This window comes from Varroa jacobsoni, unplaced genomic scaffold (genome assembly GCF_002532875.2).
Source record: "Varroa jacobsoni isolate VJ856 unplaced genomic scaffold, vjacob_1.0 scaffold_320, whole genome shotgun sequence".
In the NCBI taxonomy this organism is placed as follows: Eukaryota; Metazoa; Arthropoda; class Arachnida; order Mesostigmata; family Varroidae; genus Varroa; species Varroa jacobsoni.
The window spans coordinates 98,031-125,864 of record NW_019213222.1 but is presented as its reverse complement, the minus strand read 5'-3'; the positions used below and the strand labels follow the sequence as shown (position 1 = coordinate 125,864).

Below are 27,834 nucleotides of genomic sequence, written 5' to 3'. Positions count from 1 at the left end.
ATAGATAGATAGATAGATAGATAGATAGATAGATAGATAGATAGATAGATAGATAGATAGATAGATAGATAGATAGATAGATAGATAGATAGATAGATAGATAGATAGATAGATAGATAGATAGATAGATAGATAGATAGATAGATAGATAGATAGATAGATAGATAGATAGATAGATAGATAGATAGATAGATAGATAGATAGATAGATAGATAGATAGATAGATAGATAGATAGATAGATAGATAGATGTTTGTCTTCGTGCTCTAAAGCTTGCGCCGAAGTTTAACAAGTAGTAATGTCTGATTTGTTAAAATGATGGGGAGAAGTGAGTGCGATTGTCGTTCTGTCAATGCTTTCCCTCACGCCAATACTTCTGGCAGTAATGATGGAAAGATAAACATTTCCGATTATCTAGTAGTTGCACTTGATTGTAAGAGATTCGTCTCCCCCGAAATACGAGCATTATATATTTAAATTGCTCAAACATAATACTTAATTGCATTGTTGGATGGCCAAAACTGTGTATATTTGCGAATTTATATAATACAGTATCATCGCGCGTCGTCCCAGAAGGGACTCAAAAGTGGTTAACAGGTCACAACAACACAATGACAACAAACCGTGAAGATCTTCATACATCGTCATTACCTTAACTTTACCAGACTAGTTTGAACAAGAAAGCAAATTGGTTCACAATGCTAATGGAAATAAGTGGTAATGTACTAATGACAATGAGAATGTTTTTTGAAGTATATAAGCCTTTTTGTTATCACGATGATTGTTATATAGCGAAAACGGTGGCTTGGAGAGTAGATCGATTAACGCATAGTTCTACTTCGATACGCTAGCGTACACTGACGTTTGATATTCGAAATTTCAAAATTTATGGAAAATTACTAAACTTGAGACACCCGGCGGCGTTAACTGTTGAAGATGTCATCTGCCAACCAAAATACATCAAAACGAAGCGATCCAATTCTGTCGATCGTTGCTACTATATTGCCCCGAGTACCAGAAGTGGTTTATTCCAGACATAAATGGAAGCAAATTGTTTAACAGATGGAATATATATACAGAGTGTTTGGCGAAGCCATAATTTCGTCTGTTTGACCAGACGAGACAGAAGCATACACCGTTGACTTCGAAATTACTTAGCCTTCTCTGCGTGTATATTTGACTCGAATAATAAGATGTGTTCTTCAAAATAAGGGATATAATCCCTTGATGATTAGTACAGCTTTTATGCGATTTTTTTCTATAGTACCTAGGGATTTTGCCGTTGCTGTTAATGTTTTCGTTCGTTCGTTCGTTCATTCAAATGTATTTCGGTCTCCACGTGTCAATGTACATAGTAGTACTTCATAGTATTAGAACTAGAATTTCCCGCACAAGTCTGGCTCAAGTAATGATCCCAATAGTACGAGGTTAATTATTGGCAATCTCCGGTGGATCCGCTCCACTCTCCGATGGAGCTTCTTCCATCGAGAGCAGCTGCAGTTTCCCACGGGCCCAGCAACACTGGGTCGGTCGGTCGGTCGGTCGGTCGGTCGGTCGGTCAGTCAGTCAGTCAGCCAGCAGCACCAGCAGGCCGTTACTGCTATGTTCGCCGGCGTGTAGTTGTGCACCTTCGTCGGCTGTGGTCCATGGCGCTGCCTACGCCCGGAGATAACCTCGCCCACACAGAAAAATTATCTTTAGTCGAATTTGTTGGCGGGTTATTGCTCGATGCGCCACGAGTCGTCGGCTAACGGGGGGGGGGGCGGCGCGCATTGTGTTACACGAACAGCAACGCCACTGCAAACATGGACAGCACGATCCACCAATGACATCACCCAGCAGTTTTATTCAATTATTCGTATTTTTTCTATCTAGGTACTTCTTTGTCTAGTCAAGGAGCTTGTTTCTGAGTAATCTGGTTTCATAGTTTTTTGCTTCAAAATTAGAGGCAAGCTTTTTTTTAGCGCCTTACAACGATCACTTCGTCCAGACAGATAACAAAATCTTGAACGCGTCACTGGCACTAGACGCTTAAAGAGAACAGCCTAGGTTATTATTATTTGTTTTATTAATGCATGTGAAGTAATTACACAGACTTAGAGGTAAATTACAGTTTAGAAATTTGTGCTAATTATATTAGCGAATATCATAAATTCATTCCATCTCCTGTCGCTTATATGTTTAGAGTTGTACATTTAAAGGAAACAGCTTCTTAAGGTTTCGATCTACGACCATACATAGAGAATTATAATTGCATTCGTTTCTAGGCAATTTTTAGGATTAAAATGAACCCTCAATGATGACACACGGTGACGTAACAACTAAGATCTTATTAAACGCCTTGGGAAAGATACTACTCTACGGTTAAAGATCAAGATGGAAGAAAGCATTTTTTTAAGCCTAGCAACTGAGGCTGGCATTCCAACCCATCTGAAACGTATTTGCAAGAATATGACTGCATTAGGTGAGAACTCGGCTTTACAACGCAACGGCTTGTCTTATTATATGTATTCAACTAGATCCATAAGCGGAATAAAAAAAAGACGAGACAAACTGTGTCAATATGCGACGCTTAATTACCTGTTAACTTGCACAACGCTGAAAAGTCACCGCTTCGATGGTTTCCCACCAGTCCTAAGTGTTTGCCCCCCCACCCCCACCCCCGCCCCGCCACCCCGCGCCCGATATTCAGTAGGTGTCACTCGCCGCAGGATTTACTTCAAGAAGCAGAGCTTCGCCGGTCCGCCTCCGACAGAACCGCTGCTTCGTGGGAGAATTTCTCTGTCAAGAGCAGACGCTCAGCTCAGTCGCATCGCGGGAGTGCGTTCCGCTATACTTAGGCTCCCTCGGTCATCTATAGATGAGACGGCCTGCTTTCGGAGGAGGCTGGTGGCGTGTTTGACAACAATCGGTAGCCTGCTCCCAGGGTTGCCACATACAGGCCTCCGACTCGCTCCCATCGTACTAGTAAGGGAAATGGCGAACCAATATGCGTACTGCTCTAGCGATTCACAACGAGTCTCAGACAAGGCTAGGGTAGAATAAGGATGGAAGCAACGAGGAAATATCTGCAATTGCCTAAAAGGGCAAGCGTTCAGACACTAATCTGCGTGGCCTCTATCATGACCCTAACCTGGACCTGAAAGCCAAAGGCGAAGCATCAGTCCTACAAAGACCGTCCTCTATGATAACGTAGCACTTACAAGAATATCCAGATTAAGGAAGTTAACGTACCATGAGGAAAATAAAGAGTTGGCCTTTTTTTTAAATAAGCCTTTTTGTGTGCGGTTGTATCAGCGTGAGACAACAACAGAAACGTCGAAAACCCTGCTCTAGCTTAATAGCTTAACTGGATCAAAATTCAGCTGCTTTGTCAAATTAACCCCGATGCATGCTACATCAGCATTCGATATGTTACTTATATAGTGTGATATATATAGAGTGATGGACTGAACGCTAATTAACGCTTAAAAAACTGATATTAATGTTGCGTACAAGCGATATGTAAAAGCAATGAATGAAAATTCAAATTATTTGTCAAATATCAAGCCATGTATGATCAAACAAGTAAAATATATCTAGCAATGACATCTATAAGATTTCGGTCTGTTTAACTTACAGCATGTATCTTTTTACCGCAGTAAAGTGTCGAATAATCCGTTTAATCAATAATAACTTAGTTCTTAACGTGGCTTTTAAGTATGGCTTCACGGCCCTCCGATGCTGGCTATAGCGCTTAGGTTGATTCCCACAGTTGATGAGTATTGGATAGGATATCAGTGAAATGTCAAACCCAGTAGCATTTTACGGGTCTACGCGCGTGAACGCGCTGTGTAACTTTCTCATCCCTTAGCAAAGTCTCAGATCTATCGCTGTTCCGGCCGTTCCCTGGCGCCATTCCTCCCAACTACCACCACGGCTATTGTTGCTATTACCGGCTGTCGACGACATCGACGATAATGTTGTCTCAGTTATCCCTCACGCGCGTCCGCTTCGACCGACCACCCGCTCGCTCGCCATAGCGTTCGTTCACTCGCGGTCTCTTGCTGGGCCTTCCGCGCGCCTTCTTGTGTCCCGCGTGCCCTCCACTGCTTAGTTCATCGTAACCGTCAGCTCCGCTCCCATCCACCTATCCAGCAGCCATTCACTTAGCTGTAGCACACGTTCTTGTGTGCAGCTATTTTTCTTTCTCCAATCCTCTACCGTACTATAGAAGTTCTCCCACACATACGGACACCAGTACACGGCCATTCGCGCACGCCGGTTAGAAACAATCTTTACTCTCCCAGAAGCACTTGGGCTGTGGCCAGGGTGTGAACGGCCCTCCGCGACGACTACTGCCAGTGTTTCTCTATCATAAGAGGAACTATCGTACCAACCCAATCTGGGTCTATTTGCGATTGCTGTCTGGTATCCGATAATAATAATAATGCTACTGACGATAAGCGCCTACTCGCCGTTCGCTTTCGCGGCCGTGCCCTACTACTGATGCCATCCGCAGAGGGACACGTTCAGACACGCACTCAAAGTGAGTCAGGTAAAAATGACGAAGGGCAATTTCTTCGAGCGGGGTAGACGAGACATCAGACGCGATTGAAAAGTTCTAGCTAAGCTTGTTTTCAGGCTATCACATAACGTAAAACGTTTTACATTCGATACTGCAGTTGAGCATCGCTTTATAATGCAATCGATCGCCAAGTCAGCGAAATCATGCGGCTCGTTCATTATTGATCATTAGCTACCTATTTTATAGGCAGTACGTGCGCAACTGTTAGCCTTTTTTATTGCATTCTTGAAGCGTCGTCTGCAGGCGTAAGGTTACACATCTTGCCACCTCATACTAAACAGTGAATTAGGTTTAGTCGAGGAACCTATACATATATATAAGGCTGATGATTGGAAGCAGCTGAAAGTACAGTTGCGCCATAGCACAGGAGGCATCTTCTGGACTCATCACTTGCGACCACCTTATTACCAACAGGTAACTGACGAATTCGATTTCTACATCGTTTATATTCAATGGATTTATGCATACAAGCATAAATACGACTTACGTGATGCTACACCACATGCTGAGTCGACTACATTCGTGTGTAGCTAGAAGCAATTTTGCAGAACATTTGAATCGTATCGACAAAGACGGAAAACTTATCTTCTGCAATTGTAAGGTCCTGGAAAAGTCTGTATCGCAGAGGGTAAACAATCAAGTAACTTAGGCTTGAAACAAAAATTTGCGTATTTCGCATGCAGTTGTGCGCGTGCTAAGTTCTTGTTCAGATTGAACAATACAACGAAAGTACTATTATTACCTGATATGGTACCTACCATGTTGATAATTTTTATTGTCCCTTTTTGTTAATCTCTTTTAGCTGACATGGGGCATATTTATGAGGAACAACAGGTTCCTGCATCCAACAACGTAGCCGTCTAAGCTAGTTCGTTCATTTTTTTTTATCAATGGGTTCCCATTCAATTTTCAGAATTGATAAGTATCCATGTCGTTCAATGTAATGTCTTGTTTGGTTAATTGTGTCCTTTCTTCTTCCCGTTTGCCCACCCCCGATCGGCAGTTCGAGGCTTTAAAGCAGATATAAATATAGGTTAGTACCCTTCTGATCTGGTTCGTCTAGGTTCTCACTAAAAGCGACGCGACTGGTAAGCTGGACTCCCATGAGTAGGCTCTATGCGTGTACAAGATTAAACACAGTGCGACCTCACCATCCGAGGTTACCACATGCCATCGAGCTTGGTAGGCAGGATGGGCAGAGGAGTGCACACCGTTAGGCAGGGGGTAAGTTTTCATTTTGCCGTGTTTTTCACTGTGTCATTGCCAGACGGAGGGGGATACATTAAGGAATCCTGGGAAGGAACTGATTACCTGGGAAATGTGCCAATGGATCCTGTTGGCTCCATGGACTCACACGACCCGCGGACGCCAGTATGAGGAAATAAGCTCAGAATATCCTTTCTGCTACTGTCGCAGTGGCTGGGATAACTGCAACGGTCTGAGAAAAAAATACACTAAAAGTAACAAACAGTACTAGGCTTCAGTCGTGTGTACCTTGTATCATATGTGCCGCACCCTTATTTAGCTCTTAAGTTCGAATTCATCAAAAGTTTCTCTTCGTAATGCAGATAAATATTAATGACCTTACTTCATTCGAAATGCTTTGTGTTCTTGTGTGGCAAAAGTGTTCGGGAAGTTGCAATGCCATCGAAATAAAAATCACAAGTTTTTGTGCATATTTTTATTTACCTGAATTTAGCTCAGATCAGCATCACACACAAATAACAATGTCAGCCGAACGTCCTCCCAGACACCGGTTGCAAAACTCGATCTATTTAGCATAATCTTAGATTTATCAGCATCATCAGTCTCACACAGCGTCAGCATCTTAGGTTTTGTATTATTTTCGGTATTGTTTTATACATTCTGTCTTTTACATAGCTACAGAGGGAAAAATCGAATCACAGCCGGAGGAGGGGTCTTGATCTCATTACAGCGCAACGGGATCAGCGACTACAGGAGGATAATTTTTGAGCTGTTTCCTGCGCGATGTCCTGTTCTATATCGTTGAGGCTGAACGTAAATCGTTCAATGTCCTCGTTCCGCTAGTGGACTCTTCATTTCGATAGTGGTTTTTTTACCGCTCCAAACTGTAGCGTCCCATAGCCACTTCTGCTGCCTTTGTCAAGAAAGTAATATCGATCTAGTATTTATGTACATATAAATTTATCTAGGGAAAAGCTTCATTTGAAATAAAATGGAACTTTTCGATGGGCTGAATAGACTTGTTGTGAGATAGTGTTTCAAGTTCAGGTTTAAAGTTTATTAGAGTATTGTCCAGAATTATTTAAGGAAGGAAAAGAATAAAAAAACCGTGCATCTATAATTTGCATTACTATACGTAATCGCATAATCGATTACTCTGAATTGTCGAAGACCGCGATACAAATTTATGATGTTCCTTAAAGGTTCGAAACCTCTAGCAGCACTTACATTTTCCTACTCGAGCAACATCTCATTGTCACAAATGCCCCGAATAGTCAGGTTGCGTCCGTGTCAATTAATCCCTATCATGTCCACCCTTTTTCGTCACAACTCTCTAAATCGATCCTTCTCTAGACAGAAACAGAGGATGACACTTGCCTCGTTCACGGCAAAAACCGCACGTGTTCTGGGTCCAGTTCCTGAGGAATTAATTTTTTCTGCTTTTTCCTTTCATCTTCAATACGAAGACGCTGTTATATCTATAGTAAATCCGGTGCGCTTTCTCGGCCTTCTACTTTTTAATGCGAAAATAGTTACACAGTAGCTGGCTGCTCTATTTGGCCCTATCAGTAACCTTAGCATCCCTATTGAGACACTAGTTTACCTTGCAAAATAACGTATGTTAAATAAGATCATCGTATTACGCTACTGGAGATCGCCCAAGTCACAGCAGGCAGCAGCCCATTATGAAACAACACGGCACGGAGCGAATGGTGTTGTTTTATGTGAAAGAACGCGGCGACACCTCAGCCAAACCCATGTGAAATGCCAGCCATTCGATGCCCTCTCCCGATGCCATCTACCACGAATATCATTCAACTTTTGACGGTGTTGGGCTATGCATCGACAGTTTTTGGAATTGTGACAACTGTTACTACACGACTGAGTCAGGAAGCAGCTTCCTGTACAACGTAACTATCCAAAGTTAAATGGAAGCACGCAGTGGGCCTATGTGAGCGCGTCACCAAATGCTGCCATTAATGTTGCTGACTGCAAAGTGCTTATTTGGTCACATACGAAATCTTCGTACAGAGGTTACTCGTTCGTTACGAGCGTCCCAAAAACTACCTGTCCGCACAAGTTTTTCGTGCCAAGCTGGGGTACTCTGAGCATTCTTTGGGTTTCACATGATGCACATCTCCTGGCTCGCAAACAACTGACCCACAATCATCGATGCTCGATTGAGAACTGGCCGGATAGCACGTCGTTGCATGGCGAGGTATTCGATCGTGGAGTGGCGGTTAAGTTCGTTTAAACTATCGATGGTGGCTTTCGTCAGCGCTGCTTCGCCTTCTTGCATTATAGACTACCTACAAACGTCTATGAGCTAGATTCCCACGCCGCAGGGGGCAACATCACTTTTCAAGAATACCAGCCCTGCTCTTGCATCGAGTTCAGACATTTCTCTTCAGTCTGCGTTTCGTTCAACAACTGTAAGGCACAGGGGACACCTATTGGAATCGATTGCATCGACGCGTTATTTTGAGGTAAAGCAATGAGAACCTTCCCCGATTAAAGACAATGGCAGCAGCAACAGATAAGTTGGAAACTTACGACGAACTACCTATGAAATGTGAGCTAAATAGAGTCTTCTTGAAAAAGCTTGATGCATTGCGATAGTCAGGAATAGTTAATTTTCTATTGTCAAGTATTTCATGAACTACCGTGGGTAACAGCTGCTCGAGGCAGAAAATCGCCTCTGTTGTATCGGTATTGAGACTGGTCTCTTGTGTTAGATTTGTATAGATGAAAAACATCATCGTTTCAACGACAAACATTTTACGACTCGTACAAGTCTCTGGTATACTGAAGTAACGTTCCTTTGCCTGTCTCTTGCTCTCGGAAGCCACAGGCTCCGACTGATTTTCATCAATCCTCAAATCATATCAGACTGATTGGATATTTTCGAATTTTTTGCAATGATTTTATGTTTAGAACTTGGCAATAGGAGGCCGGTGTGTATTATTCTCCTCTGTATTTAGAAAGTTTCAGCAGCTAAGCGCGTTTAACGTCAGAATCTTGTAGGATGTTTTTTGTTGAAAAATTGAAAAATCAGGCAACAATCCCACAAATTGGTTCAACTCAATCAGCCTCTTATATATATATATATACATATATAAAGGTGGTAGGGAAATTAGTAACGCCGCACGTATAATTGAAATTAACAGCAATCTAAGTGATACCTGTTCCTGCAGATTTTGCGTATTTGCATGCCCTTGATACTTTTAAAATAAGTCACACTTCAAATTGGTTATGCAGATTAGTCGAGCATCGACACCGTACTTAAATACAGTAGCATTCAACAACGAGCCGGAAAAGCAGCTCAAAGTTGGCTCATCTATAGCTAAACTATGGATAAAGGTGTCGCTTTAATCTGTTTGCTTCGTGCGCCCCTCGCTCTTATCGTCTCACCTACGTATCAGGTTTTGAGTCTTCATCTGCGCCCAGTCAGCTGGTCAGTCTTACAGATACTTTGACGCTAGGAGGTATAATATGCATGTGTGTATACCTATTTCAAATAAGCAGCAACCTGTTGTCGATCGCTCCGGCTGACCCGGAGGCTCCCAGAATGTACCCCAGTATTACTACTATGATAGCGGAAGAGGGCCCATAGATGTTCTAGTCAGCTCAGGTCAGCCTTTTTTGACTGGCCTGTCGAAGAGCAACAGCATATGGTGCTTGGATTGTCGCCACCGCCACCGCCACCGCCGCCGCTACTTCTCAGCATGACCGACAGACTTGTCGTCCTAGCCTTAGATCTGTTCTCTGCCTATATGGAGTCTAGCAGGACTCGACTTCCTATTCAGGAAGGGTCACTTCCCTACTGTTTTCTGCCTCATCTTTTTCGTTGATATATATACATATATATATATATATATGTATACGTACATGCAGTCTATATGTAGGCATATATACGTTCGATAGTAAACGAAGCAGGTTGCTGGGTTTTGGCCCAGGCGGTCTTACTTGTTGAGTTGTTACTGCCGCCGACGCTGCTGCTGATGGCGGCAGGTCGCTGGCCTTCCTGGTGCCATGACGATGGCCCAAGAGGTGAAACGAATAATGCTACATGTCTTTGTTGGTTAGGTCAGCGCTCTTCCCGTTTAATAGTGGCTTCCTATTTCCGACTAAAGGCTGGGGCACACAAAACCAGCGTTCAGAAGGCTATTGAACCTTCAATGGATCCCCGGACCGCCACTCATCCACTCACTTTGGCGCTTTCCGCTATTTTCTCTCTTTTTTATGCTGTCGCCTCTATGTATAATGTATATGTATATAATGGCGAACGTATATGAACATCATTTTACGAATTAAGCACGCCAAGAGAGGTAACTTTCGGCGAACCATGCGATTATTGCTTGCTTTGTTGTTAAGATATTTCCATGGCCCAGAAAGAACTAATAACAGAACTGTGTTCCTGTCTTCATCTAAATTATTGGAACAATAGGAACCTTTGCTTCACATTTCGGACTATTTGATAGATCTCAATAGGCTTTCCGAGCGCTTGGCCATGGATATTGTCCGTTTATAATGCTGCCGAGTTTCTACATCGCTAGCGAACCTGGCCGTATGGTTATATTAACACAGAACGAAAACTTCTTTTTTGCCAAATGAAATCATACCGCTTTACTTAGAACGATAACCTGTATGGATAGGATTTAGAATCGTTTACCTTGACTTGGCGCAGGCTCAATGTGGAGGCAATGGCCTGTCAGGACTGGCGTGCCAGCGTAATAGTATCGTTCTAGCGATAAATAACATTGTAATTTTTTTTTATATTCTACAATCGCATCATGTATTCGTTTAGATGTTTAAGGAAAAATAACTTCGAAAGTTGCACTTCTCAGCAACGTACTAAAATGTCACTTTCTACATGTCTCCAGAAGAGCTCTACCAATAGTAGAGGTAGAAATACTACGTTCCACAAAGATCGCTACATGTTTGTGACAGGAAACTGATTATAGTTATGTTATTGTTCAGTGAGATATTGACTGAATTTTTCGTGTTGAATGCAACAGGTTCGTTCTTGCTTTATCTGCCCTGACTTGGCCTGTCCTCGTGTTAGCAGGGACTTCCCGGCGCTATTTTTAACTAACAAGCTATTTATCGTCCTAGCGGTGAGAGGAAAATAGAAGAAGGAATATTCGCTAAGGTGTCAGCATTTTTATTTTTGCAAGGGAACTATTGGAAATCAGCATAGCAGTATGCAACAGGTTTCCTAATGGACTGCATTTGAGGTGTGCTACGTTCTTCCTCTTTTTAGTCTGCCGACTGATCGACCCCGAGTCATAGCCTGCCATCCCGTCATGAACCATGCACAGGGCCCTTCGGACACCTTAAATGTTTACAAATTAATTAATTGGGTGAAACATCGTATCATCATTTGCGTTCTACATTAGCTAATATAGTTGCAATATGAGTGTAATTAATCAGTGCATACTCGTAGCCGTTCATTGTTCGGTTCAGGTTTTGTACACATAACAGGCACACCTGCTCGAGCGGTGACAAGCGCTATTCGCCGATTGTTTCCAGAGGCAGCCTCTGTTTCTAAGCAAGCAACCAAATGAGTGAGCGAGTAAACGGATGAATGTTCGCTCCACTCACCCCGTCACCTACCTCTACGAGAGAATCACACGGCATGGCGGCTGGTACTTCATCCTTCACCATGACGCCAGCCGCCCTGACAATAGCAAGCAGACAAGACGCTAGGAGCTATGAGGTATACACTGATTGTAGACATCGCGTCAGCCAACGATCTTGTCCATATTCACTCCCTAGAGCAGCTTAAGCTCGTTCTTGCAGGCCCCTGCCGCCTCGTCTTAGCCACCCCATCATTCCCCCAAAATGTTCTTCTTGTCGCTCCCTCCTCCATCATCATCGGCTTTCGTGATAAATTCCCATATATCTAGCCGCATTATAGACCGCCAAGCCGTCGTGCTAACTTCCCATAAAGTCGACATTGCCTACACCAGTCGACCAGTAAATAGGCACGGTACACACAAATGGTGGTGATTCGATGCATGGTCTAACAGAGAATATACAAACGTTAGTTCTCACCACAGCCGCTATGTTGTCGGACATAATTTCGAAAAGGGTGGCTCGAAAGAGCGCTCAACGGTCCCATCGCTAAACAGTTATTAAAGCAGTAATGACAAGGAATACATGCAGCTAAAAATGTTTATATAATATGCGATGATCCATAATGTGGACGCAGTGAAATGAGATGCCGTCAAGCTCAACAGTATTTAAAGAGACGGATTTTTCTAACAACAACTGCTAAATCTGTGGTATGCATTTTCAGTTGCTCGGCTTGCCGTCATTATTTTTAATGAGACATTTGTTTCATACGTAAATTAGGTTCTACATTGATCCCCGTCTCTTTGAACTACCTGTTGTTCAACTGTTATTAATGGTGAAACTGCTGCTGCTGCTGCTGCTGCTGCTGTCCGACGTTCAAATCTGTGAACAAATTTCGAAATTGTTCAACGATCAGCTGACGTCGCAGACACGCTGATATTTGTCCACATGTGCGCCAATCGTCATACCACTCCTACCGCATGAACAAATACAAGTGAGACAATGAAACGAGCGTCTATCTATGGCAAGCGAGCGGGCAAGGCACCAAGCGCGCAGCCAGCCGCCAGTATAAGCAGAGCGAGAAGTGCGGTCGGATCAGGATCACATCGTCGAACAACCACGGCTGTTCAGCTCGGATCAGTTTAGTTCACAAGAAAAGCTCGGGAGCACTGGCAATAGTAGTTATCATCGGCGCTCCCGCCGCCGACACGACCACTCTACCGGTTCCCTCTGCGCAATGAGACTATTCCCACGACCTTCTCTCCCAAGTACGAAGCAACGGCGAACAAGCAGACAGACCAGAGAAGCAGCGAGCAGCGTGGCCACCATCGCCGTCGCTGCCGTAACCAGCCAGACCGAGCGAGCAGCCTCAGGTGCAGCAGGAGCGATACAGAAGCACAAGCATTGATTACCCTCGCCAGATCGGCGAAATGGGTTTGACTGCCCTCGCCCATTTCGTGTCAACCCGGCAAATCGCTGAATCTTATCAGACAGAGCTCCGAGTGTCGGTTCAGCAGAACGTGCTCGGCTCCGATGGGTAGTGGTCCGTGTGGCCGGTGTGGCTTAATAGCGTGACAGACGGCTAGAAGATAACAGACAGAAAGCCGACGGAGAGGTAGTCGTCCATTTAATAGACTGTCCGGCGTGTGTAGCATCTTAGTAAGCCACGACACAGCAGTTAAGTGACAGACGACAGATGAAAAGGTGATTCGTAGTGAGTGCGTCATCAGATCTTCTATCATTCCTGAATTCTGCCATAACGAAGGATACAAGCGACGGTGAGAAATTATCAGCATTATCACCGTCATCATGTCAGCCTACTGCATTAGCTGATATTTGAAGTATAATAAGCCACATAATTGCCGATAGCCGTAATACCTTACAACACTGGCTGTATTACATTAACCTGATTGGTTCCCCTAGAAAGGTACAACGTGGAACGACGACCCGATACGTCAAGTAAGATGTCTCCTGCTGCTAGCGTGGCCGTCTCCAGCCCCACGATCGATAATTCATCGACAAAACATATCGACCAGATTCTGAGGTCTGGTGATACAAAACTGCTACTCAAGTTGCTCTCTGATGGCGATCTAGGCCACGAAGTAAATGTCAATGTCTTTGACAGGGAGGGCTTTACCCCACTCCACAAGTCGGTCCTGGACGGTAATCTAGAGCTGGTCAAGCTGTTAGTGAAAGTTGGCGCCGATGTCAGGTTAGCTTCACGAGACGGATGGAGTGCGCTGCACATTGCCTCGTTTGCAGGACATTTTGCCATCCTGTCGTATTTAATGGCTTGCTCTGACAGGCCCCTGGCGTGAGAAGGTACAGTTGCAAGATGCATCCGCAAATTTCCAGAAACTGAATGCCAACATTAATGAAGAATCTCAACGTCTACTTCTCAAAACCTGTTGTCCTTCTAATACATGAATGTCCACTATGCTTTTGGAACATCTGCAATGGAAATGCTACTGGATAGCTTTTCCTCTAATTTTGCCTTAGGTTTGGAACGTCTTCATGAGAGTGTTGTGTTCTTATAGACAAGCCTGCACCGTCCATATCTTGGCTACCCGTGGGGTAGTCGTTCAGGTAAAAGCTGCGTACATTTAGTGAGCAAGAATTCTGAGTATTGCTTCTAACCACAGACCAGTGTGTTAGTCTATTCAATAAGGACAATCCGCCTTTTCGGACAGATGGCCCCTCGGCAGGTGAGATTCGCTGTGCCAGTCGACGTCCGCTTTGAGCCGAACTTCGCTCCGGCTCTTCTGCCACAAGATAGCCTGGACCCTTCGCGTTGTATTCTCGTCGCTCGATTCGTGGTCAAGTTCAGAGAAGAGTTACGGATAAAGCCTGAATGAAGCCCATGTCGATGAAGTTTCCTCAGAACCATAAAGACCTTGGGTGGTTCTTGGGTTTAATCCGTGTACCCGCAATTACGATTACGCGAAACAGCATAATAGCCTACGGGTAATGTTTGTTCGGGACGTACCTTGTTTTCTAAGCTTTATTCGTACGGATTATTATATGCTGTTTTTATTCTATGATTTACGTAAAATTTGTTATGCTTAAAAACAGCTTCAACAAGCGAGCAAACGCACAATGCCAGCACTGCCAAAGGTTCTCTCAGGGCTGATATCCAACGCAATGACAGCCAAAGCAGCAACAGAACATGCTTACGAAATGTATTCGATATCACTTCTCATAGGAAGATCGAAACAAAAACAGCAGCACTGGTATAGCATCATAGTAAGGGTAGGAAGACTAATCGAAATGGAGACGGGACGTCTTTGCTAATATCCGGCCGTGGGGCACCACTGCCGCACAACTATTAGGCGCACGATCAACACGGAGCGATGAAGGCAACAGATTGCGCAGTATTGCCACGTTCGGCAGCGAATCGACACCGACCAGAGTCGAAATCCACTGGGGTGAACGGTGGATGCCGCATGAACGGATGGCGTCACCCGCTCATTCAGTACCCTTTCGAACGACGATAGAAGGTAACGAAAACGTCTATACTGCTTCTTTTCGACCAAACAGGATCCTTTCGCTTCAGGTTCTTTTAAAAGATCAACCTGCGACGGACATGTCGTGCACAACTACTAAAAAACAACGTTTACCTAATAGCCAACTGCGTCACCTGAGTGATGGAAGGTTGCTCGCCAATGACTTTAGTGATACGTCAGAAACGGTCAGACACGCCAGCTATTTATATAACTATTACTACTTAAAGGCGAACTCAAAAAGCAACACTCAATATAATGATATATTGATTGATGTTCATGTTTCATTGCTACGATGTATAAAGTGCCGACTGTGATTTTGTCGACGAATGATACATTGCTTTGAAGTTGTGATTTGCTCGAAAGAGATAATGTACTAATGCTCGTTGCAACTATGCCCCCGTTAAACATAAAAACAAAACAATAGCGAAGATATCGGTTACGTCTGTCACCGATTGTTTCACCTGCTTCATTTTCTCTAATTTGTACATATGCAGACGAGTATACGAGCCCCTATATATATATATATATATATATATATATATATATATGGTAAAGTTGAATGAAATGAAATAAACAAAATGGCGATATGGTCCTGTATATAGGAGCTGTACATACAGAGAGTGTCGATGTCGGCGTTGAAACACGAAATGATAACGCTGAAATTTGTAGATCTTGTATTGAAGGATGTTAACTTCTCGTATACAGTATATAAATCAATCAACAAGATAGAAAGCGTTGACAGTTGCGTCACAGCCAGACAACAATACCAACTACAGCAGTAACCATAAAGATCTAAGGAAGAATCTTCCGATTACTATCATGTTAATTACAAAGTTAGATCGTGTTCATCAGAGATGGCGCCTAAATTTAGCGAAGATAATTATGACGATGATTTCGAATTTCAACGAGAAGGTATTGGTAATTGTCATATAGAACAAAGGAATATATGGCAAACAAAGATGGCGAATGTAAAAAAAAGTATGGTAAATTATGGCAAAGGAACTTTAGGAAAGTTGTGTCAGTGTTTAGTAGAGAAATAAATTGTTACAACTCATGACTTGTTACTTGAAAAACAAACTCTATATGGCTCTTTATTCATGGATTTGCTTATTCTTATGTTCACAATTGCTAAAGCTTTAAAGACGACGTCCACCCCCCCCCCCCCCCCGCTGCCCCCGTCACCATACACACCAACTATTTCAGCGTGTTCAGATAGATAGGATAGATGCACATAATTAGTTGTCGTTTGAAGATATAACCTTCAGTTTTAAATAACAATCCTATTTAATTTAAGAGACCGACCGACATTTTAATGCTGATCAGAAAAGCTGTGTTTATGCAATCTGGGCTGGGATACGCCTAAAATACTCCATAACAACATAGGAAACATTCGATTCAAGAAAGCACATAGGCTACTAAACATCGTACTAACTGGGTCTGGCTAGCAGGGATATGTATGTAATGATTTTAATTCTAAGTCATAGTTTTATGGCTTTAATTTTAAGTCATACTAATAAACTTCACGTGTAGTCCTATAGAAGATAAACCGTTTATAAAAAATTGTTCAGAGCTCTTCGCGCATGCGTGCGCTGCACTTTGACTGTAATGTATCTCATCTGGCGCGCAAAAGAAATCAGCGTGTCAACGATATATGTGTCTGTGGCTATTAATAGTTTGTGTATTTGTTAACGACTCGATAGCGACGAACAGTGTTAAGCAAGCGATCCATTGATTAGAGGGGCACAAGAAGAACATAGAAGAGTAACAGCTGCTGGATTAGCAGTGAGCGGGCAGTAGTGATACGCTGTCCCTGAAGACAGACGCTATGTCGCCGTCAGTTGATGTAGCCACATCTGTCGGTGCATTGCCACCTGTAATGATGCCTAGACAATGCCGATCGCCGTGTGGCGATCATCAGAAGATTTCCTCAGAAGTTAATCGAGGTAAGCCTGACAAAAATTTACAGGAATCTTACCGATCTTCATCGGAATCATAAACGTTGTGGGTACTGCATATGTTGAGTTTCGACAAAGTATTGATCATTATTCTAGCTAGATGACTTTAATACCTGTAAAAAAATAGAAATTAAGATTAAGCTGGTGTTAGCGTCATTGGAAAGCTGAGATTCAGCAGTGACAGATATGCTACACTACCTGTTCGAACGCCTATCCTCAAATTTAAGGTAGAGCGGCTTAGGAATAAGTGAAATTTGCGCAAAAATTTCCTATATTTTACACTACGATAAAGGTACTAATCATATCCAGGCCTGTGCAAAATGGTTGCTGTTTTGGGGGAAACGGCTTATGAATTTCAAGGTAAAGGCTACTCCTTGACGTGGCGGAATGACTGCGACGATTAAGTAGCACACACGACATCGCCAAGAAACAAATGTCCTAAATTTTTTGAAAAAAGCTGGCCACAAAGAAGTTTCGCTGTCGGCCGAATTGAGGCAGAGTAATTTACTCGACCCTATATCCATCTAAAATACTCTATAAAAACGGCATCAAAGGGAGCCGTGTCTAAAACGATTGATCATGACTTATACGTAAAACAATGATGTGTGTATAAAGAGAATGTGCTTCACTAACAAAATTTGTGATAAACTCCAGACCAACGTACAAAATGATGTTACGCACGCTGGTTAATGGTGCATTATGAGCTGCTGCTACCGCTGTCGTCTGGTGAAATGATAATACGATTGTCGATTGTCAACAAATGGCAAAATTTCCACCACTGAAATCACTGAAAAATGTCGATCAGACCTTGTGAATGGTAAAGGCGTCATCTTTTAGGCAAACAATGTTAGACCACATACATCTTTAACTATCTGGTAACAACCGAAAGATTTTAAAGGGGGAATTTTTACGTGTCTGCCATGGATTGACGCGAAGAAATTCACTCGCTCATGTGTGTACATCATTTATTCAACTATTATCTATTTCGGTCATTGCAGAACTTCATCCTTGGTGCCCATTTTGTTTCAATTGAAGGTTGCAAACATTACTTGCCATAATGTTCAGCCCTAATATACAAGGTCGTCGAAAGCATGGAAGCACGTACCTAGTTAGTATTTTTTTAAAGCGCTTGCAAAAGTTCGACCCTAAAACGACCGATACTTTTTTGACAACTTAATACACCGTGCACGTAAGTTGACGGATGTCACCAATCATTAAGCATGATTCACCGATGGGCTACCGTAGAGCCCAGCACACCTATTTACAAAGTCGTATATATCTACAACGTACTTATTGAGTGTTTGATCCGTTGAACAGGCTGATTTTTAAGCACGGCTGAATAGCTTCTGTATTTTTTGTGTGTTCTCGAAAAAGAAGTTACTTTTGTTGAAAACTGATTGCACGATAAAGTATGCGGCATGAGCATTACGTGAGCGGCCATGTAACACTGGGTTACCTTTAGCCCTGAGCAAGTTGAAGATTTGATAAAGGGATAACAGACTCTTCAAGTTAATGCCTTCTTTGAGTAGAAAACGGCCTAGTAAGCGCGTAAAAATAGAGCGAAGGTTGTGTCGACTTAGGACTATTCAGAAAATAAAAGTTTCGTTTTTCTATTTTTAAGTTGTCATCAGGTACTATTGATTAGGGGATATTTATTTGAAGAGTGGACAAATATGTAGCCTGGTTTGGATTTAAGATTGGGAATCAGTGATAATTGTATGAGTCATTATTATGGGATTTGCTAGCGATTTCGCTTGCCAGCATGCATATCGCCGCTTTAAAGTAGTAAAGGAGTCTTAAAAGTAGGGTTACAATTGGTTAAGGCTTAAATGAGTAGCGAAAAAAAGAAATGCTAACAGCTTGAAAAAATTCGCTTTATAGCTTAAGTAGCATTTGTTTTGACTTTGAACTTACTCGGTACTGCTACCTCTGATATGGCTACTCATAGAACTTTAGAAGTAACTCCGTGATAAAAAAAAATCGTGCTTCCTCGATAGAAACAACCGGTTGGACTGCATATTGGTCCACAAGTAATCAACGTAAATAAACAACCACGTTTGTTTGCTTAGCAGCCTTGGAAACTGACTTTAGAAGAATTGAATCGTTAGACTGGTCATTTAACTCTAGAGTTAATGATGATTTTTTCTGATAAATAATAGGATGGCCAAGATCACCGCAGACCCCCTTCTTCACCCCTTTATCTTTGAACTACTCTTTACCGAAGTACTGCCTTTCCTAGTTAGAGCGAAATTTGTCATTCATAAACACCTTAATTAAAGGTCCTAGTGCACTTTTGTCCTTCATCTGCCGCTATCTCCATTGTGATTTATTTTCGTATCCTTATGATGAGTCCTAGACACTTTGGACGCAGTCACTTGACTTAAAAGTAGAAAAGTGTTCTTGCTGAATTGCATATGCCTTCCCGTTAGAGTAATTTGTGTTCGTCTGAGAATACCTGCGACGTACCAGGTAATTCAGCAATAAAAAAAACAGAATCACGATACTAATCCGAAGCTCAAAAATAGCCCGAGTGTTAAAACTGATCGATCCAAATGAATCAGGTATTCGTGTATTTGTTTATATACCCGATGGATTTGGCTATTCGCTCAGAAGTCTTTAATTTACAAGGAAATACAGGAGCCGATCCTGACACATTTGAGAGCGAACAGACCCAAGACAAAACGAAGGATGAACACAGGGAATGTTACATCTGAGCAATATTTCTTGTCAGCCGGTCGTTCACTTCCCATAAGAGAATGCGCGTAGAAGTAAGAACTGTTGCGTCCTGAACTGCTTCCTGAAAATGTTGACCTCGTAGTTATCTGCTACCCTCAACTAGAATAACACCTGCGAGGACACACAAGATTTCACGAAGGATTTGTTTATTTTTATGTTGTGATTGACTGTCGCGATATGACCGAGATGAACAGAACTGACGTACATTATCTTGCATACCGGTCAATGATAGTAGTGCATATAATAAAAATAATTACGAGCTGAATAAAAGAGGTACTAAAAAAAACCTTTGCCGGTTTGTCAATGTTTGTCGGTCATAAAAAAGACATTTCATAGAGATCCTTTCTGATGTATGGAGTGTGCCGGTTGTATAGCTAACAACTGGATTGAAGCAACACGATCCTGCTTATCGTTTAATTGACAAACAGTTAACAAAAAGATTTTGAGTAGCCAAAGCGAGAATAGGAGATGAGTTAAACTATTAGTCCATATCCGATAACGCTTTGGTATGAATATATCTATCTCAATTTCGCCATTGAGATGAAAAATTTCAGATTGAAAGGTACTAACCAAACTCTGATTAGGGCAACTTATAAAGCCATATTTCAACGTACCCTTGTATATTAAGTATGTTCAGACACTTTTATCCTTTGCGCGACAATAGTCGTACCGTGTAGGCCCGCTGCTGGAATATGCAGCATCGTTCTTTTTGGTTAAATAAATCACTAAAGTTTAGATAAAACAGGTGATGTGTCGAGAAATCCGTAGGAACTCAGTCTAGGTCTATTTGCAACTTGTGTTGACCGAAGTACTCGAAGTGATCGCCGATATATGGCGCTAACTAGACGCGCCGGAGCCATAAACACCCTTTATATCGCGTTGCTGTCCTACTATTTCAAATTCATGCGATTCATTCTGGTTCTACAGCTGGTTTTACATTTGCGTTAACTCATACAACTGTTTTTTGCCTTCAAAGTCTTTCTTTATGGCAGGCTTCAGTATCCAATGCCCCCTGCATACTATGTATGCACAGTCAGTTTCGTAGAACCGTTCTCGATTATTGTTCATTTAGTTCCGATCAGCTAAAGTCAGCTTTTGTCTGCTGTTTTCTTCGGCTGGGACGTACACATCTTGTCCTTCCTACGGTTAGACTAAGCTTTCACACACCTGCATGAGCATCGCGATATATGTATCTTGTATTGCCTACGCTCCTTTTGCATAACACGGCCCTGGCCACCGCCCAGCAAGATAGTAACCATATTGTGCACAGTGGCCGTCCATAGCTTAGTTGTCGTTATCCGCGTTAATGACGATGGTGCTGCCGGTCCTAATACTGGCGGGTGTGCTCGCCCTTGCTTGTGTAACCTCTTTTGCTTTCAGCAACTGTTGCGTTGTGGCCGATATCACGCAGGTCCAAGCTCTTACAGGCTGTGTACGGAACGACGTTACCGCTACTGCTGCTGCTACCAAAAATCTTGAAAACGTTGTTTCAAAATTCGGATGGCGGCCTTATCCTTAGCGTTCTGTTCAGCCGGGTGATGGTGGAGCCGCTACTGTTGCTGCAAACTCTCTCTCTCTCTCTCTCTCTCTCTCTCTCTCTCTCTCTCTCTCTCCCTCTCTCTCTCCTGCTTTTTCTTCTTTATTTCTGCCTTCGTTTTTTATGAATCGAGGAATTTCTCAACGATTCGAGTCGAGTAGATGGACGACGGGGGGCGGGCAACTCTCGGGGGCGATGCCGCGGCCCCATTCTTCGTTCCTTCTTCATCGTCTTTTTGAACCCAGGGTTCTGATCCGGTGTCGACCTTAATACCAACGGCTTGAATCTGGGATGAGCGAAACTCACGGTTCTCAGTCCCGCTTTAGGACGACGTGGGCCGGGTCAGGCTCGACGATCAGAGCTTGCTTCAACTGGGGTTCAAGTCTCAGGACTAGATATCTAGATTTTGATCCTGCCCGTTCGTTCATGTCTTCTCATCGCTCGCCCCTTATGAGCTATGTGGAGCAAACGACAGGCAAGCGCCAAACTTTCAAGGTACAAGCGAGCGAAGCAGACAACTAGCAAAGGGAAATATCATATAATGGTAGATAGACATAGGCAATGGTCACGGACGCTGCGCAAAGGAAAGGAAGCGTCAACCAAAGGGGGAGCCAAGCGCATAGAGTGAGAGTAAGACGCAGAAGATCGGCGACGATCAGGACGAAGGCGGCGTCTTCGTCATCTTCGTCGTCCCCTCTTCGTCGTCGGCTAGTTGCTGCTGCTGGCGGCTGTTTTTCTTCGGTGTCTGCTGTTACTCGGCTGCGGCTTTATTCTGGCACTCAAGAGAATGGAATGCGGTTCCCACGGTGCCTCTCGCCCGCTCCTCGATGTTTCTTAGTCACTCGGTCCGGCTCACTCCAGTGGACTCACTGGCTTCCTTTTCGTTTTACTCTCCCCCTAGTACCCTGCCACCCCCGGCCGGCTCCGTCCTTCTCATCTGTTCAATGCCTCCACTGATTCCGACGGCTGTATACCTACCTGCTCCATCGCGCTTGTGTTCGCTCATCGGATTCTAATCGACTGGCGAATCTTGCTTCTACCGGCTTGTTTAGTTCTTCCTGCGTAGCATGTTTCAGGCTTCGGTAACGCCGCCGGCGGAATAACGCTGTTCTGAACCGATTATGCTGTGGCCCTACCGAACGAATCCCTGCGCAACGTTTCGCTGCTCAGGATGCGGAGGGGCATACGAAATACCATCATCTGATTCCAACTTAGCTGTCCACCGAAGAAGTAACTGCGAATATTTGGGAGTTTTGCAGTGTCTCAGTCCGAAGTAAATTTCATAACGGAAGCGAGTTCTGTCGGGGGGTCAAACGCACAAGTCTCCTTTTTAAGTAATGTTTGCCCTTTACCCAGGGATTATACCCGGGGCTATTTGGGACAGGTTTGATTTTCCGTATGACTTATCGTTGCGCAAAGTGATCCACTGTGAGAGTAAAGCTCTTGACAACAGGGAACTTTTTGAGACATAAACAAAGCCAAATCTCTATGAAAGCAACGCTGCGCTAGGAATTGGTTACTGGATTAGGGTGGGTTGAAGTCCGACGATTAATCTTAAGCTTTGATGACTGATATCAGAATGAAACATTAAGGTTTATGTACGTCCGATCAAGTAATTTGCTAATTGATTTTTTAAGACTTTAGGAAAGCATGTACAACTTAAAACATGCCAGTAAAACATAAAGCAGGTTTCTCTATGTAAATTCCATTAGTTTTGCCATTTACCCCCAGCTTACAATCTTCATCTGCTATGTGATCCACAATCAAGAACCACTGATATACTTCTCGCCATATCATTTTTAAAAAATAGATGAACATACAGCAAATTTGCAAGCTGGGCCTGTAATTGCATGGCAAAAGGATCTACATCTTCTAGGCCAACTCAGCGATTGCAGCGCCCTCTGATTTAAAAATTTCGACAGGCAGGTATTAGGTCATCGACAAATTTCTGCAGCTATTGTATTCTGTAGAAAATTATTTAGTGTTCAGAAACACCAATTGCCGTGGTTGGAGAAGCCCAAAGTCCACGTCAACATCTGCTTGTCAAATAGATCAGTCAAATAGAGTTCATTCATTAGACTTCATCCATTAGGTCTATCATTATCGTAATAAGATCTGTCGAATAAACTATCAGACCAATCTATCAAACTATCAGACCTATTTAAACCTTTTCGATATTTTGTTGACATGTCTATTTAAACACTGAATTGAGGAATGACTGGGTTTAACAAGGCCCATTACTCAATCACAGTAGTAGACTAAATGAAAAAGATTTGGCTGTTGTCTAAAAACAAATGAGGACTTTCGTCCACAATACAACTTTACATTCTTCCCAAGTTCCGTTTCTGGGATTCCGCTGAGCAGCTTCTATCAGCCGGAACCATTGGATATTTTCGAAAATACGCCTCTACAACTGTATACGATATTGTTTATTGGCCTTCGAATAATACCAAATAAACAGAAAAAAGTTTTGCCTTTTCGCAAAACTTCTGTGCTTCCAGCTGCATTAGAAAACTTTTGAACTATTTAATCGTAACCATTTAAAAATCTTTACCATTTTACTTATTCTTACTGTTTAACTAACTTACTGAAACACATAGTACTTTAAAGACCTAACTCTCTGCTCTTGATCACAACAGGGTTCCTCGTACAATCACATCTTTTCGGAAGTGTTTTTTTCGCAAAGCACGTTTTCGTAAATTTTCTCTTTTAGCGGTACAATGAACCTGAGCGCTTCTTAGTCTTATTAACGAAAATGCTGTGTTTTATTTATAATGCTGTGTTATTAAGCTCTGTCGTTGTCCCAAAGATTCATCTAGAGTTTTAACCTAAAGTAATAGTTATCTGTTATGATGTCGTCCTGTTCCGAGCCCCCAGTTCGGGCTGCGCCCTTCTAAGTCGGTTTGCTATGCTTCGACATTGTTTATATTCACTTCATTGCCTTTGCTTCTCCTGCTAGCGTCTGCAGTTTAAACTATCGGCACTGTCATTGCGGAGCTGTTATTGATGTTGATGCCGATAGCTAGCTAGCTAGCTAGCTAGCTAGCTGACACATTCAGAGGCATTTTTTTACTTGACGTTCGTCGCATCTCTTGGGTCTCTCCTACCCATTACGCCTTTCTGGCTTCTCGTCGGCTATTATTCTGTCCGCGTTCGAATGTTTCGTTTAAACGATGTCGTCCACGGCTTCTGCTTCGGGCTGCCTGCTAGCCGGCCAACCAGCCAGTTGAATGGCTTCGAATTGCCCGCGATATTGGCATTTTTTTTGTCGTAACAGGAGTGACACAAAGATAGAAAGGGACGAAATTCGTGGAGAATAGCACATGCCCACCGAAGGGGTTTTCTTCCTTTGCCTTGAGCTCTTCTGAGATGGTACAAACATGAACCAGCCAGATCGACTATATCACTAAAACTTTCAGTCAATCAACAAAAGCGGCGAGTTTAAATTTTTGAGTGGCGGGCAATATAAGCACATACCGATTGGTCCAATGCGGGCCTCACTAAGGTTCGTCTATGCGATCGCTTCGTTTGGTAGTGAAAGCCAAACACTATATTATAGTACTCTAGTGGCAAAGGCGAATTGACAACAATGCGACATTTTTTTTTGTCGCTGGTTTTATTTTAATCAATAGTTGATGTGCGAATTTTCCGGCCGACCAGGTTAAAGGCAGTGAATGAACTCCTGAAGTGTAGTTATGCTATTAAATCAGTGAAGTTCAGCTTCGCCTATCCTTTTCCTTGAGAACGCCTTGTTTTTATTCTAAAAACAAACAAGTTTTTATATATTTCAAATTGAGATGCTTATCTAACTTGTGAATTGTAATTTTAGCTAAGTACAGAATTCAATTCAAGTTCACAATTAAGTTAAACCGCAGGAGCGAATACCCAAGTCAGAGGATAGTCAGCATTCTGTTGACATGTTAAACTGGAGAACTCGAACTGACATGGATGTGGCATTGTTATTTAGACCATAATCAAATATAACGCTAATTCTTCCATTACAAATGAGTAAAAGCTACGTTATTTCGCCATTATCGAATAGATGCGAAGTAAAATCCGGTCTAGCGATTGGATGCGCTTTCTCTGATTTATCAGCTTGTTGTAATGGTGCTTGCTGCGAGTGCATTTCAGCTTCAAGCAACTCTTCAAAGATATATGTTCTAAATTAAACATTTTGTTTCAACATTTTCGATACCCCTTGCGTTTTGTGTAGACTTTGTTAAGGCCATAACGCCGTCGAAACAGTCAAGGGCATCTGCTTTATGTACGGAAGCAACGCTATCGCTGGAAACGCCAAGTCTGAAAGCGGTATTTGAGAGTTAGAAAATGCCCCCCTCTTGGTGGGGACATTCAGATTGATGACAATAATCTAAGGCACTTTTTAAAGAAGACGGCGAACAAACAAATTGGAATTTGAACGAAAAGATACGCGGTTGTCACAAGAATGTCGTTAATCGCCTCAAGTCCCTTGAGTTTACACCGAGCCTTGGAGTCTAGGTTCCTCAACAGCCTTCTTCATCCAATAAGAAGTCACGCTTTAATGCTGCATCTCAACACCTCACCTGGTTGGAGCGTCGTGACCTACCATGACCGATTTTAGCACAGAGTTTTTATCGGTGATAAGAAGTGATGTCTCTACGTCACCATAACACGGAATCACAGTGGACAGCGGCGGGAGAAAAGCCGGGGCCCAAAGTTCAAGCCCAAAAAGGATTATGTTTTGGGCTTGGTAGGATTGCGAGGATTCAGTAGGAACTGCTTTCTACGAACCAGACAGTTGATCGGTACGTGTAATTGGCTCAATTGAATCAAGTCAACGAGGCACTTCAAGAGAAAAGACCCGACGGACGATGTCAGGTCATCCAGCTTCATGACGACGCGAGACCCCACACAATAAACGTTGTCAAAGCGGCTCTTCTGGTTTTCGAATCGCAAATTTTATTGCACCCTCCATATCGTCCGGACCACGTGTTGACGGATTTTCACTTTTGTCGTTTACAGAGCAATCAGTTCTACGGCAATGTCTTCGACATAGGATACAATTCAAAACGTGGCCGTAAAACATCAAGAAAAAACCTGCCAATTTCAGGCGAGACGGCACGGATTTGACGGAAAGAAGGCAAAAGTTGTGAGCAGTGACACAGCATACCTAACTTATCGTTGCAGGAATAAAAAAATCAAACCTATTACCCAACCTAATATATACTCCCGATAATGTACATTAATTATTCTAACAGCGTCAATCTCATAAGCATATAAATATTAGAATTAAAAAACTTTCATCGCAAGTGCCGATTCTGCTCTAAAAAACAATTTAAGATACGCAATTGCCATAGGATTATTTGTTCGTTATTATATTCCATAATTTATCTCAATTTTCTATATAACATTTCATATATTATAAAATAAATAAAGCCATTCTATGTTGATAGGATGGGGTGTTTTAGTGTCTAATTACCCGATAGATGGCCCCGTGGTTTCGATTCCTACCACAGTCGCCTTTTTCTAAGTTTATAAAGTTTATTTAATTTAAAGTTACCTTTATTACATTAAAATAATCGAACAACGATCCATTTCGAATATTTTAACAGGTCATACTAATAATATTTCTATGTTACAACCATACAAATGATATTATTTGAATTCAAAGTTTTCCATTACAAAGCATTATTATAATTCGGGTCACTGGTAACGCTGATGTCGTTTGTCTGCTGCGGCGTGCATTTTCTCAAAAGTTATCAGATACTTTATGGAATAAAAAAGCCTATAGAATATATTCGATAATAAAAAACATACCTTACAAAATAAATTAGGGTGATGATGATGATGATGATGATGAGAAGAAGAAGAAGTAATGCCGCACCCAAAGGCGACACTGAAGAACCTGTTCAATAGCATTTATGTGTTTCTTCTTTTTTTAGAGCAATGAAAATACATTTTTTTTTTTTTTGGAAAAATAAAAATCTTTGTAGAGATTTATACTAAAAAAAAGACTGGATGTTTTCAACTATAAGGGACGTTTAAATAAATATCTGTTTTGCGTGGATAGTGATATCAAACGCCAAAGAAATCGTACCTCGTATATCTTTCACCGAGTTAACTCCAGAAATACACACGTCATTTAGAAATAGACCTGTTATGGAAGCATAGTACCTAGACGCAGTACCTACTATCGACCGAGCAATGTATTGCCGTAAATATACATTGGTGACGATGTTAATTGGGCCTTAGACATCGTTTTAACGCGGAAGTACGCTTGGACAGCGCCAATATCCTTAACCAACATGAAGCACATATCTGATTGGCCTTAGACAGAGCTATGAATGTATCAATATTAGCTACCTAAAAGATAAATTGTGTTATGTTTTTGCCGATGAATCTGAAGTTTCTATACGTTTGGATTTGATGAACTGTAATCCGATCGATTCAAATGCCCACCGCCCTACAGCTGCGAAGCTCAATTCAGTCTGGCCGTACGTCCTTTGATCATAAGTTCTGTCCATTGTGCCTTGTGCTGTTGCTCGCTCGGCTGCAATTCTAAACAAAGCCAAACAACAGAACACAGCCTAAATTCGAATGCAACGCGCGCTACAAATAACACGAACGCCAAGATGACGCCGACATGACAAGCGACCGCAATCGGACAAAAATACATGAACGAACAGACGGACGTATTTGGTCCGTTGGTGTGTTCGCGCCGTCATCAACGCCGACGCCATCACAGCCGTTTCAAAGGCCACTAGAAGCTGTTCTC

At 42.5% G+C, this 27,834-nt stretch overlaps 2 long non-coding RNA genes across 3 annotated transcripts in view; one reads left to right on the top strand and one right to left on the bottom strand.

The window, feature by feature from the left end:
• The window catches only part of LOC147753656 (uncharacterized), a 12,423-nt gene extending 8,827 nt beyond the window's left edge, over positions 1 to 3,596 (top strand). For both annotated transcript variants that reach the window (XR_015310537.1, XR_015310536.1), the window contains one exon: positions 2,267 to 3,596. This is a non-coding gene — a long non-coding RNA (uncharacterized LOC147753656). The remainder of the gene's footprint in view (positions 1 to 2,266) is intronic.
• A 7,305-nt stretch (positions 3,597 to 10,901) lies between these two features.
• On the bottom strand, positions 10,902 to 13,306 carry LOC147753655 (uncharacterized). The gene is made up of 3 exons (XR_015310533.1): positions 12,162 to 13,306; positions 11,389 to 11,797; positions 10,902 to 11,107 (listed from the first exon to the last, which is right to left on the bottom strand). It is a non-coding gene; the product is annotated as an uncharacterized LOC147753655 (long non-coding RNA).
• Positions 13,307 to 27,834: the final 14,528 nt, after the last annotated feature.